Raw genomic sequence first — 15,546 nt, forward strand, 5'->3', positions numbered from 1 at the left:
TGTGTTGTTCATCACTGTTGTTTTGCATTTTATTTCTTCTAGGTCCTTGTTAAACGTTTCTTGTATTCTTTCCATTCTATTTCCAAGCTTTTGGATCATCTTTACTATCATTATTCTGAATTCTTTTTCAGGTAGACTGCCTATTTCCTCTTCATTAGTTAGGTCTGGTGGGTTTTTACCTTGCTCCTTCATCTTCTGTCTGTTTCTATGTCTTCTCATTTTGTTTAACTACTCTGTTTGGGGTCTCCTTTTTGCAGGCTGCAGGTTTGTAGTTCCCAATGTTTTTGGTGTCTGCCTCCCATGGCTAAGTTTGGTTCAGTGGGTTGTGTAGGCTTCCTGGTGGAGGGGACTAGTGCCTGTGTTCTGGTGGATGAGGCTGGATCTTGTCTTTCTGGTGGGTAGTTCCACGTCCGGTGGTGTGTTTTGGGGTGTCTGTTGCCTTATTATGATTTTAGCCAGCCTCTCTGCTAATCTGTGTTGTTGTGTTCCTGTGTTGCTAGTTGTTTGATATAGGGTGTCCAGCACAGTAGCTTGCTGGTCGTTGAGTGGAGCTGGGTCTTGGTGTTGAGATGGAGATCTCTGGGAGATTTTCGCCATTTGATATTATGTGGAGCTGGGAGTTCTCTGGTGGACCAATGTCCTGAACTTGGCTCTCCCACCTCAGAGGCACAGCCCTGATGCCTGGCTGGAACACCAAGAGCCTGTCATCCACACAACTCAGAATAAAGGAAGAAAAGAAAGAATGAAAGGAAAAAGAAGATAAAATAAAATAAAGTTATTAAAATAAAAAATAAAAAATAATTATTAAAAAATTTTAAGTAATAAAACGAAAGAAAGAAAGAAAGAAAGAAGAGAGCTACCAAACCAAAAAACAAATCCACCAATGATAACAAGCACTAAAAACTGTACTAAACAACAACAACAACAACAACAACAAAACACACAGACAGAACTCTAGGACAAATGGTAAAGCAAGGCTATACAGACAAAATCACACAGAGAAGCATATACATACACATTCACAAAAAGAGAAAAAGGGGAAAAAATATATTGTTGCTCCCAAAGTCCACCTCCTCAATTTAGGAAGTTTCGTTGTGTATTCAGGTATTCCACAGATACAGGGCACATCAAGCTGATTGTGGAGATATAATCCACTGCTCCTGAGGCTGCTGGGAGAGGTTTCCCTTTCTCTTCTTTGTTTGCACTGCTCCTGGGGTTCAGCTTTGGATTTGGTCCTGCCTCTATGTGTAGGTCTCCTGAGGGTGTCTGTTCCCTGCCCAGACAGGACGAGGTTAAGGGAGCAGCTGATTAGTTGGCTCTGGCTCACTCAGGTTGGAGGGCAGGAGGGGTATGGAATGTGGGGCTAGCCTGCTGCAGCAGAGGCTGGCGTGATGTTGCACCAGCCTGAGGCATGCTGTGTGTTCTCCCAGGTAAGTTGTGCCTGGATCACAGGACCTTGGCAGTGGCAGGCTGCACAGGCTACCAGGAGGGGAGGTTTGGATGGTGACGTGTGCTTGCACACAGGCTTCTTGGTGGCTGCAGCAGCAGCGTTTGCATCTCAGGCCCATCTCTGGGGTCTGTGCTGATATCCAAGGCTTGCACCTGTCTCTGGAGCTCTTTTAAGAAGCACTCTTAATCCCCTCTTCTCACGCACCAGGAAACAGAGAGGCAAGGAAAAGTCTCTTGCCTCTTGGGCAGCTCCAGACTTTTTCCTGGACTCCCTCCCGGCTAGCTGTGGCACACTAGCCCTTTTCAGGCTGTGTTCATGCAGCCAACACCAGTCCTCTCCCTGTGATCTGACCTCCGAAGTCCGAGCCTCAGCTCCCAGCCCCCACCCATCCCGGTAGGAGAGCAGACAAGCCTCTCAGGCTGGTGAGTGCTGATCAGCACTGATCCTCTGTGTGGGAATCTCTCTGCTTTGCTCTCTGCACTCCTGTTGCTGTGCTCCCCTCCATGGCTCTGAAGCTTCCATCCTCCACTACCTGCAGTCTCTTCCCATGAAGGGACTTCCTAGTGTGTGGAAACCTTTCCTCCTTCACAGATCCCTCCCCTAGGTAAGGTCCCATCCCTATTCTTTTGTCACTATTTTTTCTTTTGCTCTACCCAGGTACGTGGGGAGTTTCTTGCCTTTTGGGAAGTCTGAGGTCTTCTGCCAGCCTTCAGTAGATGTTCTGTAGGAGTTGTTCTACATGTTGATGTCTTTCTGATGTATTTTTTGGGAGGAAGGTGATCTCCACGTTTTATTCTTCTGCATCTTGAAGCTCCTCTCTCCCCTTAATTTTTATTTTGCATCCTTAATTTGCATTTTACTATTGATATCTTGGTCGTCTCAGAACTATGCCTTCAATTCACAAAAGGAAGTTCTAAGATTTGACTAATGTGATGACTAGATTTGTATTCAGTATTAAAGTAAGAATTTCTTAGCCTCTAGCTTATTCTTTATTTTAACACAGAGAAAATTACTGGAGAGATTAAAAATGTTAAAGCTATCTATATGGAAGACAATAAACAAGATGCTGAAATAGAGTCTAAATCTTCCATAATCGCCACAGCTATTTGATAAGAAATTTATCTCCTCTAAGCTGCTTCAGCTTAAAATAAGTTAAATATGAATGTATCATGACCCAGTCTGTGTTCATTTATCCTCATATCTTACTTGCTGTGACAAAGATAAAACAAATTCTGACTGTCAAATAAGTTTCACTCTCTGTTAGAAAGCTTGCACATGTTAAAAAAGTAACACATGTTATTTTTGTTTTACACTCATTTATAGCAACGTTTTCTATGATGAGTATCATAGAGGACGAGTTTGAGGAATCTGTTAGCTTATCTTAGAATATTTTAGCCCATTCATTCATCTGAAAAGTGAACCTACCCAAAGATTGTGTAAATTTATCTAATGCAATGGGGAAGTCCGCTGGGGAACTTAAACAATAGATCAAGTTTTAAATCAATTCTTAAAATAATTACATGATCTTAAAATGCTCAACAATTTCTCTGAGTGGTCTTTTGTGTATATTCATCTAATGAGACAGTAAAGTGACCTGATAAAGAGAGTGGGTTTTGGAATCTCTGTTCATATCTGTTAGGGAAGTACAGATTTGTTGGATAACTTTGAGTAAGTTCTTACCCTCTCAAGAGTCTACATTTTTTAAATGTGAGACAGTGGATAGTAATGCTCATACTGTGAGGATGAAATGGTGTAAAGTTATTGTCATAAGTCATATTTTTAAAGCTTCATAATTAGGGGAAAAATAAAAATATCTGTGGATAGCTTTACCTCTCATAAAGAGAAGAAACATTGTTTGGAGATTGATGAAAGGACCCAGAATAAATGTCCTTTCTTCCATAATTTCTAAATTTCCTGTAACTTGCCACTCTCTTTCACTCAGACTCTCCTTTATTCCAATTATACTGTGGTGCTGTGGGCATTACGGGCATTACTGCTGTGCACAATTTTCTATTTAATTTTAAAGTTCCATTGTTTTGTGACATTGATTGTTATCAGAATTCAAAGGGGAAAGAACCAAAGAAACTGGAGCACAACATATTTTCTTTCACAATTTTAGAACCTTGTATTTATTTTGAAGACCAATGAAGACCTTCTTTCACTCTCCTCTCAATGCTGTTTGAGCTTTGAAGTTTTCACTTTTTGCAGTACAATTTGTAACATTGGTGGCTAGCCTTAAACTTCGCAAAAAATTTCCCTCCGCTTTTTTTTTTTGTTTTTGTTTTTTTTTACTTTTGCTGGATTGAGCTCTTCCAGACAGCTGTAGGTCAGCTCTTATCGGTGAACTGTTAACAGTGGAAGCACCTGAACTTTGAAAATAACTCAACTCTATATCAAAAGAAGTCAAGCAGCAAAGGTCTGGCAGTAACATGAATCCTGATGCTCATAAAAGCCCCAGGCATAGAATCTGAGAAGCTGGTCTCTTGGGAGAGAGAGAGCATCGTGTTCTCACCCAGTCATCCTCTACTGCTGCTCAGGACAACACAAACATACTCTAGTGAAAGTCAGCTTTTGCTCAAGTGAAAGGAGATGATAAGTAAAATACTTTCAGGCGAAAATAAGAAAAATGATAAATGAGAATAATTGTGAAAATGGACTGATTTTTAAATGTTAACAATTATAAGCTGAAGATGGTCATTTAAGTTGGATATAAAATGAATTTATTTGTGTTTGCTGCTTTTACAGTTGAATAACCTCTACCTAAATAGAATCCTCACTGAGGCAATTGATTTTAAATCTCACTTTTGGAGTCATCATTTTTTCTTGGTAAATTAAAACTGTTTAGAATGATAGCTGTAGAGTGATAGGTGATTAAAGAAGACATAATAGGGAATGTGCTCAGAAATAAAAATAGAACACCTTTGATAATGTGGAACTAAAGAAGGATGCATGAGAAACTCTTCAATCAGCTTCAGGTTTTCTCTTGTTTTTCATAGGGTTGGCACACAATTGGTAAGGTGTGGGATGATGTAACCTAGACACAGTTATCTAAAGACTCATTCTTCCCTTCACTTAAATTACCACCAGCCAATTACCCCTTTACAAAATGGTAGTTATTCCATTGTCATACATACATCTTAGAAATATGATGTATGATTCATGTCTGTGATAGAATTTTTAGTCTCCTTGTTTTAAGATTGCCCATTAGTGTAGATATTGTTAGATGTCACACTCACAAGGCACCCTAGTTCCTTGTCTGAGACCCATTGTGAAAGCTTGCCATTGTCATCCCAGCATTACACAAAGTTCTTGTTTTTGTGAAGCAGCATAAAGTAGAACTGAATTCCTAAATAATTAGACATACTATGTGAAAGCTGAGTAATCTTGTTGAAAGCTAATCCAGACTCCTAGAAGCTTTATAAATTTTTTTTTAAATTAATTTTAATGAAAAAATATTAGGAGGACTTGTTTTGGCTATTTTGAACTATGTCATTTCCTTTGGGGATATTAATTACTCCAAGGTAGAAGGAGTAAAATGAGACACTTACTTGCTTGTGTGATTATGGAAGAAACATTATGTTTTGAGAAAGAGAACCCAAAGGTAATTCTCTTGAGGAAAAGGGAATATGGCACTTTGGCACAGTCCATAAAGCAATTAAATATCTTAGCAAAACAAGTTGCCTTGGAAATTCTACTTTATGTGGAGAACATAAGCTCAGATTTCAGAGACAAATCTTATCTCAACTTTTTTCTTTATGCTTCCCTATTCTCTACCCCCATAAGTTTCTCACCTGTAAACAAGAAAATACTCCTTAAAATATTAGCTTGGCATTAGCATGGGTTATGGAAAATCCTGTGAGCCAGTAATAGAATGCAATTCTATGTGTGTTAATAATCCCAGGATACACAGTAGTCAGATCCAACAGCATGTCTGACCTTGGGTGAGTCATCTAGTCATGCTTTGTTGGTTTCTTCATCTATAAAGTGGTGATGGTGATACTATCTACCTTGCTAATATTCTACAATATTACTGAAATCGTAGGTGGTTAGCATTTTGAAGGAATGTGCTATTAAAAATATACTCTTGCCATCTCTTCAGGGCATAGAATTCTCCTCATAGTCAGGAGCTATGGTACTGTACAACATGTCCTTGAAAGTTGGAAAGGAGAAGAATGTGGAATCTTAGAGGAGTGCTCAAGTTCCTCTAAGATTTAAAGTTTATTTAAATCATGACAAGGTTATGCACTGATTTGTAAGTGGAGAAATACTACCTTTGCATCTGGCAATAGACACCCACAAATAAAAATAAATAAAACTAAATTATATCCGCATCATACCCAAACAAAAAAATTTGAAAATTTGTCCAGAAAAGAGAAAATATGCATATCTGTTGAGGGGAATGATTATCCACACTAACCCTCAATATGTTGTAATCAATACCCTAGAAGAGTGCCTAGGTTATTTTCATATAGTCTGCTTATAGCTAACTCACACTCATAGTCACCAGATACTCAAGAGTTTTCATTAGACACCATAATCAAAATCAATAGGCTTGAAGTTTGAATGAGAAATAGGAGAAAAGGGCTATAAATTACTTTTATTTAAGGTTTAGTTTCTCTCCAAGATGCTGATGTGCTAAGTATTATCTAACAGTAGGCATTGCGGCATGGAAATGTCATGTTTCAATTCTGTGGCCAATCTGCCTGAAATTCTGCAGCAATGAAAATACTAATTTTCTTAGAATCCCATGGTCTAAGAACCTTTCACAAAATTTCTGCTCATAGAAATAAAATTTTTCTTTCAAAGAATGCGTACTAGACAGAAATAATAGGCCAACATACTTTAAAGTGCACTTAGATGACAAGAAATCATCATTGATAGTCACAAAATCCAACCCACATGTACCATTAACAAGTGCACTTTCAGGTTTGAATGCCATCAGTTGTCCATAATTCAGGCATGTTAAACTTGTAAAAAGAAAGGGTAGAGACATCTTTCTATGACAGTTTTAAATAGAGTAATAACCTTAGTTCTATTATTGTCAAGTCTCGAAGACAGTGATACCTAATCATATAATCATTTGTCTATTTATGGATTCTCAGTAAATGGTATGCGTTAATTTATTGTTGTACTTGGTTTGATGTATATTCTTTGTCAGAGCAGTTAAAGAGCAATTCTTAACATTTGAGGGGCTTAAAGAGAGTCTACTGGGTCAGGTTTAGGTTTGAATGTAGACCAAATTGCCCGAGACAACATTTTTTTCTCTTTTCTCTCTTCCTTTAGTATATAATGTGAGTCAATAAAATTAGAAAAATATGCACATTTTCTACTCAATTCCCTAAATGAGCAACTCAGGCCATTATTAGCTCTTCAATCACTTAGCACATATGCTCTCTGGTAGAAACAGTGGAAGGACAGAAGGCTCTGAAATTGCTCAGCTGTCTGGGGAGACCTGGGAGACACAGGATTAGGAGTCTGTGTACCCTCAAATCTATCTGTGTGTATGTTTGTGTGTTGCAGTCACTCACTGGTTTAGAAAACTGTCAATGCTTACAAGTAACACTTAAGAACTGTTAACTGATGGCTCAGTTTGGTACGACTGTGCTCCCAATGGCAGAATTGTTGACACCTGCTTGGCTTTTTAAGTAAACGCAGAAAATAGATGTTAAAACTTCTGGTGATTCAGCAGTGGTTGGAAAAGGTTATTGCTGTGCTAGAAGGATTTTTTCTATAGACAAAGCTTTTTTGTATTTGTCTGGGTTATTTAATAATATATTTAGGTTTATAGAGTCCATTAACTTATGCTTCTCTGTCTATAGGTGGAACACACTGCCATGTTACATAAAACCTGAACCAATATTGCATGTTACTATTTTTATACTTTTTCAGTTTACACACCAAATTAGGGAAAATCTTCATACTTAATGCACTAAAAGGCTGTTTTGAGGGCTGGCCTTCACATAAGTTAAGATTTAACTGTATATTAAAAAAACAACTACTGTCCCCATTCCACTTTTCTCCGGATGTCTGAATCAAGCCCCTCCCCATGGTAAAACTACATTTAGTACTAATTAGTTCAGGTGACAGGATATCTTATTCAATTTAATCCATAGATATAAACCTGAATTTGAATAACTGACGCAAACTCAGGCAGTTGCTAGCAGAAAGTACTGTCATTGCAACTGTAGGCAGTCATTAAATAAAGATAATTTATGGTTCTTATCATCAAAATAAGGTGTATGAAACTTTTTGAACTCTACAATCAAAAGGAATTAAACCCATCTATAATTCTGAAAGTTATCATTCTAAAACTTTGAGGATCAAGCTGGTGTTTTCTCCATTCCCAGTCATACCACACCACATAATTATTATGTATAAAAAGAAAATATTTCATAAGCCTTGTAAGCAGAAATTAATGAGAGAAAGTCTTAAAATACACAAGTTTCAGAAAACGGAGTGCATCCACCCACATGACCATGAGTGCTACAGATATAATTGTCATAAAAAAATAAACACATTTAGAGCATCAATGTGTTGTGTTAGGTGCCCCGCATAGCAAAATATTGATAATTTGGCATATTTCTCATTCTATAAGGATTTAGAATCTTAAATTGGGAGTCAGAAGAATCATCCCTTCCAAACATTCATTCCATAAATATGCCAAACAATTATTCTACCTCTCAGACAATGTTTCAGATGTGTTGTCAATAGACTGGAATATGTTATCACCCATGTGCCTTTCAGTCCTAAGAGTCTTAAAGATAGAAGAGAGTATTTTTACATTGAAACACAAAAGTATTTTCAGGTGTAGAGCAAGACGTATAAAAATAGTAAAAATTGTATAATGAAAGGAGGGATAAAGAAATGGAAAAAGGGAAAAATCCTCAACAATGGTTTTTATTTTATTTTATTTTTATTTCATTAAAAAAATTTATTGGAGTATAGTTGAATTACAATGTTGTGTTAGTTTCAGGTGTATAGCAAAGTGAATCAGTTGTATGTATACACATATCCACACTTTTTAAGATTCTTCTCCCACATAGAACGTTACAGAGTATTGAGTAGTGTTCCCTGTGCTATACAGTAGGTTCTTATTGGTCACCTATTCTATATATATTGGTGTGTATGTCAATCCCAATCTCCCAATTTATCCCCATTCCACCCCTTGGTAACCATAAGTTTGTTTTCTGAGTCTGTAGCTCTATTTCTGTTTTGTAGATAAGTTCATTTGTACCCTATTTTTAGATTCCACATGTAAGCGATAATATATATTTGTCTTTGTCTGACTTACTTCACTCAGTATGCCAATCTCTAGGTGCATCCAAGTTGCTGCAAACGGCATTATTTCATTCTTTTTTATGGCCGAGTAGTATTCCATTGTATATACATACCACACCTTCTTTATCCATTCCTCTGTTGATGTACATTTAGGTTGCTGCCATGTACTGGCTAATGTAAATAGTGCTGCAATGAACATTGGGGTGCATGTATTTTTTCAAATTATGTTTTTTTTCCCAGATATATGCCCAGGAGTGGAATTGCTGGATCATATGGTAGCTCTATTTTTAATTTTTAAAGGAACCTCCATACTGTAGTGGCTGTACCAATTTACAGTCCCACCAACAGTGTAGGATGGTTCCCTTTTCTCCACACCCTCTCCAGCATTTATTGTTTGTGAATTTTTTTCATGATGACCATTCTGACTGGTGTGAAGTGATACCTCATTATAGTTTTGATTTGCATTTCTCAAATAATTAGTAATGTTGAACATCTTTTCATGTGCTTTTTAGCCATGTGTATGTCTTCTAAATGTCTATTTAGATCTTCTGTCCATTTTTTGATAGGGTTGTTCATTTTTTCGATATTCAGCTGCATGAGCTGTTTGTATACTTTGGAAATTAATCCCTTGCTTATTGCTTCACTTGCAAATATTTTCTCCCATTCTGTAGGTTGTCTTTTCATTTTGTTTATGGTTTCCTTTGCTGTGCAAAAGCTTTTAAATTTAATTAGGTCCCATTTCTTTATGTTTGTTTTTATTTTCATTACTCTAGGGGTGTATTGAATAAGATCGTGCTGTGATTTAGATCAAAGATTGTTCTGCCTATGTTTTCCTATTAGAGTTTTATAATATTTGGCCTTACATTTAGGTCTTTAACCCATTTTGAGTTTATTTTCATGTATGGTGCTAGGGAGTGTTCTAATTTCATTCTTTTACATGTAGCTGTCCTGTTTTCCCAGCAAAATTTATTGAACAGACTGTCTTTTCTCCATTGTATATTCTTGCCTTCTTTATCAGAGATTAAATGACTGTGGGTATGTGGGTATATCTCTGGACTTTCTATCCTTTTCCCTTGATCTGCATTTCTGTTTTTGTGCCAGTACCATACTGTTTTGATTACTGTAGCTTTGTAGTATAGTCTGAAGTCAGTGAGCCTGATTCCTCCAGCTCCATTTTTCTTTGTCAGTATTGCTTTGGTTATTTGGGGTCTTTTGTGTTTCCATACAAATTGTAAAATTTTTGGTTCTAATTCTTTAAAAAATGTCTTTGGGAATTTGCTAGGGATTGCACTGAATCTGTAGATTACTTTGGGGAGCATAGTCATTTTCACAATATTGGTTCTTCCAATCTGAGAACATGGTATGTCTCTCCATCTGTTTGTGTCATCTTTGATTTCTTTCATCAGTATTTTATAGTTTTCTGCATACAGGTCTTTTGCCTCCTTAGGTAGGTTTATTCCTAGGTATTTTATTCTTTTTGATGCAATGGTAAATGAGATTGTTTCCTTAATTTCTCTTTCTCATCTTTCATTGTTAGTGTATAGGAATGCAAGAGATTTCTGTGTATTAATTTTGTATCCTGCAGCTTTATCAAATTCACTGATGAGCTCTAGTTTTCTGGTAGCATCTTTAGGATTTTCTATGTTTAGTATCATGTCATCTGCAAACAGTGATAGTTTTACTTCTTCTTTTCCAATTTGGAGTCCTTTTATTTCTTTTTCTTCTCTGATTATTGTGGCTAGGACTTCCAAAACTATGTTGAATCACAGTGGCAAAAGTGGACATCTTTCTCTTCTTCCTGATCTTAGAGGAAATGCTTTCAGTTTTTTACCATTAAGAATATGTTTGCTGTGGTTTTGTCACATATGGGCTTTATTACGTTGATGTATGTTCCCTCTATGCCCAATTTCTGGAGAGTTTTATCATAAATGGGTGTTGAATTTTGTCAAAAGCTTTTTCTGCATCTACTGAGATGATCATATGGTTTTTATTCTTCAGTTTATTAATGGGGGTAACCAATGGATCACTGAAGAAATCAAAGAGGAAATCAAAAAATACCTACAGGCAAATGACAATGAAAACACAATGATCCAAAACCTATGGGATGCAGCAAAAGCAGTTCTTAGAGGGAAGTTTATAGCAATACAGTCTTACCTCAAGAAACAAGAAAAATCTCAAATAAACAACCTAACCTTACACCTAAAGCAACTAGAGAAAGAAGTAAAAACAAAACCCAGTTAGTAAAGGGAAAGAAATCTAAAGATCAAAGCAAAAATAAATGAAATAGAGATGAAGAAACAATGAAATGAAGATCAATGAAACTAAAAGCTGGTTCTTTGAGAAGATAAACTAAATTGATAAACCTTTAGACAGATTCATCAAGAAAACAAGGGAGAGGTCTGAAATCAATAAAATTAGAAATAAAAAAGGAGAAGTAACAACTGACACTGCAGAAATACAAAGGATCATAAGAGACTACTGTAAGAAACTATACACCAATAAAATGGACAACCTAGAAGAAATGGACACATTCTTAGAAAGGTACAACCTTCCAAGTTTGAACCAGGAAGACATAGAAAATATGAACAGACCAATCATAAGTACTGACATTGAAACTGTGGTTAAAAAACTTCCAACAAACAAAAGTCCAGGACCAGATGGCTTCACAGGGGAATTCTATCAAACATTTAGAGAAGAGTTGACACGTACTCTTCTGAAACTCTTCCAAAAAATTGTGGAGGAAAGAAAACTCCCAAGCTCATTCTATGAGGGTACCATCACCCTGATACCAAAGCCAGACAAAGGTATCACAAAAAAAGAAAATTACAGGCCGATATCACTGATGAATATAAGCAATGATTTTTTAAAGATAAAGTTAATTAAAATTTGTTAGTGGAAAATTTTTTTTTAATTAAGAAATTTCAATTTACCATAGCATCAATAAGAACAAAATGCTTAGAAACATATTTAACAAAAGAAATACAAAACTTTAATACTGAAAACAATGAACTGTCATTGAAATAAATGAAAAAGACAAAAAATGGAAAGATATTCTGTGTTAATGGATTGGAAAACTTAGTATGATTAAAGTGGCAATATTTCCCAAATTGTTCTACTGATGCAATGCAATCTCTATCAAAATGCCAACTGGCTTTTGGAAGAAATAGACAAGCTGATCCTAAAATTCATATGGAAATGAAGGGATATAATTGGGAGAATTATTCAAGGAACCACACTCAGCAATTCTACTCTTAGGTATAAATCCAAAAGAAATGAAAGCATATGCCCACACTAAAATTTGCACACAAATGTTGATAGCCATGTTATTCATGATAGTTCAAAAGTGGAAACAATCAAAATGCCCATTGCTGAAGAATGTATAACAAATTGTGGTATAAACATATAATGAAATATTTTTGTCCACAGGATGTAATGACATACTAAAACATGTTACCACATGGATGAACCTTGAAAATATTATGCTAAGTGAAAAAAGTCATATAAAAAAGGTCATATACTTTTTATATGACTTGTACAAATTGTCCATAATAGGCAAATCTATAGAGACAGAAAATGGATTAGTAGTTTCCAGGAGCTGTGAGGAGAAGGGAATAGGGAATGTCTGCTTATGGATATGGAGTTTCTTATTGGGTGATGAAAGTACTCAAATTAGATAATTGATTATACAACTTTGTAAATATTGAAAAACACCTGAATTGTATACTTTAAAGGGGTGAATATTATGGTAGTATGTGAATTATATTTCAATAAAGATGTATTAAAAATAGGATCATAATTTTACATACAAGTTAACTACTTTTGTGCCTAAAGTTCAGCTTGGGCAATGGAAACTTGTTTGGCCTTCAGTCAGAGCAGATCATGGCAGTCAACTCTACTAACCTGAAGATCTTGATCATACATAGACCAGTCCACTTTAATTTAATGAGCTTTTCAGTTGTAGTCCTCAATAAATGTAGGTTTTATTATTTTAATTTATTAATTATAAAATAAGCTATATAGCTGGGTTTCACCAAAAAGCCTCACAAACCAGCCCCAGTGACAAATCACCCTAGTTCTCCAACATTCTCATGTCACACAGTAAGTGATAACTATTCTTTTATTTTTCCTTTCTTCGAGGCCTTAAATACAGCTATGGGCTGAATGTTTGTGTCTTCCCAACACTCATATCTTAAAGCCAAAATCCCCAATATAATGGTATTTGGTGGTGGGGACTTTGGGAGATAATTAGGAGCCTTCATGAATGTGATTACTGCCCTTATAAGAAGAGACAGGAGAGAGCTGATCTCTCTTCACCATATGAGGATGGTGGCTTCCATCTGCAACCAGGAAGAGAGTTCTCACCAGGAACCCAATCAGCTGGCACCTTGATCATGGACTTTGCAGTCTCAAGAACTGTGAGCAATAAATGTTTGTTTTTTAAGCCACTCAGACTATGGTAATTTGTTATAGTAGTCTGAGCTGATTAAAATAATGCCATATCCATAAATGAAGAGGGATGAAGGCTAAATTTGAAAGTCCTTTACATCTCTTGGATTGTCTAAACCATAATTTTAAATTCAATATTGAAAAAGGTCTTGGTTGAAGAGTTTAGACTATTATTGTTTGACAGTGTTACCAAGAGAAAAACTAAGCCATGTCATATTTACTATACAAAGGAAATTAGGATATTTCTGAAGATGTAAGATTTCTTGGGAGGATTTATTTCAATAAATCTTACTTTTGTTAGTGAGCACTAAACAAGAGAGGAGGATACACAGCCTAGCAAAGATTGGCATGTGGCAATTAAGCAGAGTCTCAAGGTCTTCTAGCAGTTTATTCTTTCTTTCACTTGTCCAAATTTAATAGATATTGCTTGAGTACTTACTATGAGCCAGCCACTGTGCTAAGTGTTGAACAATAAATATGAACAAATCAGACGACGTTCCTCATGGACCTGCCACCTGTCACCATTATGTTGGACCAGTCTTGGATATAAGACAATCAGAGCACAACATCTATTTATTTTTTCCAACATTTATTTATTTTTCTACTTGTTTAAGAGAAAATTAGTCTTATAATTTTTCTGCTCACATTTAGGTAACAGACAGTCCTGTGGTCACTTTACATTGCCAGCATTTTCAATTCAGGAATTAGGCTCATCAACTGAAAAGAGTAATCAAATTTTCAAATGTTATTTAATGACAAAACTCTCATCTCTCAGTTGGGCTTTCTTTCACCTGGAATATTCCAATGGGAATGATTTGAGTGAAAGAAACCATGGTCTAGAATATTATCGAAGGCAGCTTAAGTCAAAGAGACATGTGTTCTAATTGGTAGGGTGCCAGAGACACTGCAGATTTAGAAAAGGGTCCCCCAGCATAATGACCAGCTTTCTTCTCATTCAATTTAAAAGTGTATGTCTACAAACAGAAGGAGAGATATACCATGTTCTTGGATTGGAAGAATCAACATTGTGAAAATGATTATAATACTCAAAGCAATCTACAGATTCAATGCAATCTCTATCAAACTATCAAGGGCATTTTTCACAGAACTAGAACAAAAAGTTTCACAATTTGAATGGAAACACAAAATACCTCAAATAGCTAAAGCAATCTTGAAAAAGAAAAACTGAGTTGGAGGAATCAGGCTCCTGGACTTCAGATTATACTACAAAGCTACAGTAATCAACACAGTATAGTACTGCCACAAAGACAGAAATATAGATCAATGGAAAAGGATAGAAAGCCCAGAGATAAACCCACACACATATGGTCACCTTATCTTTGATAAAGGAGGCAAGAATATACAATGGAGAAAAGACAGCCTCTTCAATAAGTGGTGCTGGGAAAACTGGACAGCTACATGTAAAAGAATGAAATTAGAACACTCCCTAACACCATACACAAAAATAAACTCAAAATGGATTAAAGACCTAAATGTAAGGCCAGACACTATGAAACTCTTAGAGGAAAACATAGGAAGAACACTCCATGACATAAATCACAGCAAGATCCTTTTTGACCCACCTCCTAAAGAAATGGAAATAAAAACAAAAATAAACAAATGGGGCCTAATGAAACTTAAAAGCTTTTGCACAGCAAAGAAAACCATAAACAAGACGAAAAGACAACCTTCAGAATGGGAGAAAATATTTGCAAATGAAGCAACTGACAAAGGATTAATCTCCAAAATATACAAGCAGCTCATGCAGCTCAATATCCAAAAAACAAACAACCCAATCCAAAAATAGGCAGAAGACCTAAATAAACATTTCTCCAAAGAAGATATACAGATTGCCAACAAACACATGAAAAGATGCTCAACATCACTAATCATTAGAGAATGCAAATCAAAACTACAATGAGGTATCACCATACACTGGTCAGAATGGCCATCATCAAAAAATCTAGAAACAATAAATGCTGGAGAGGGTGTGGAGAAAAGGGAACCCTCTTGCACTGTTGGTGGGAATGTAAATTGATACAGCCACTATGGAGAACAGTATGGAGTTTCCTTAAAAAACTAAAAATAGAACTACCATACAACCCAGCAATCCCACTACTGGGCATATACCCTGAGAAAACCATAATTCAAAAATAGACACGTACCTCAATGTTCATTGCAGCACTCTTTACAATAGTCAGGACATGGAAGCAACCTAAGTGTCCATTGACAGACGAATGGATAAAGAAGATGTAGCACATATATACAATGGAATATTATTCCATAAAAAGAAACGAAATTGAGTTATTTGTAGTGAGGTGGATGGACCTAGAGTCTGTCATACAGAATGAAGTAAGTCAGAAAGAGAAAAA

Source organism: Balaenoptera physalus, assembly GCF_965194825.1.
Source record: "Balaenoptera physalus genome assembly, chromosome: 17".
NCBI classification, from domain to species: domain Eukaryota; kingdom Metazoa; phylum Chordata; class Mammalia; order Artiodactyla; family Balaenopteridae; genus Balaenoptera; species Balaenoptera physalus.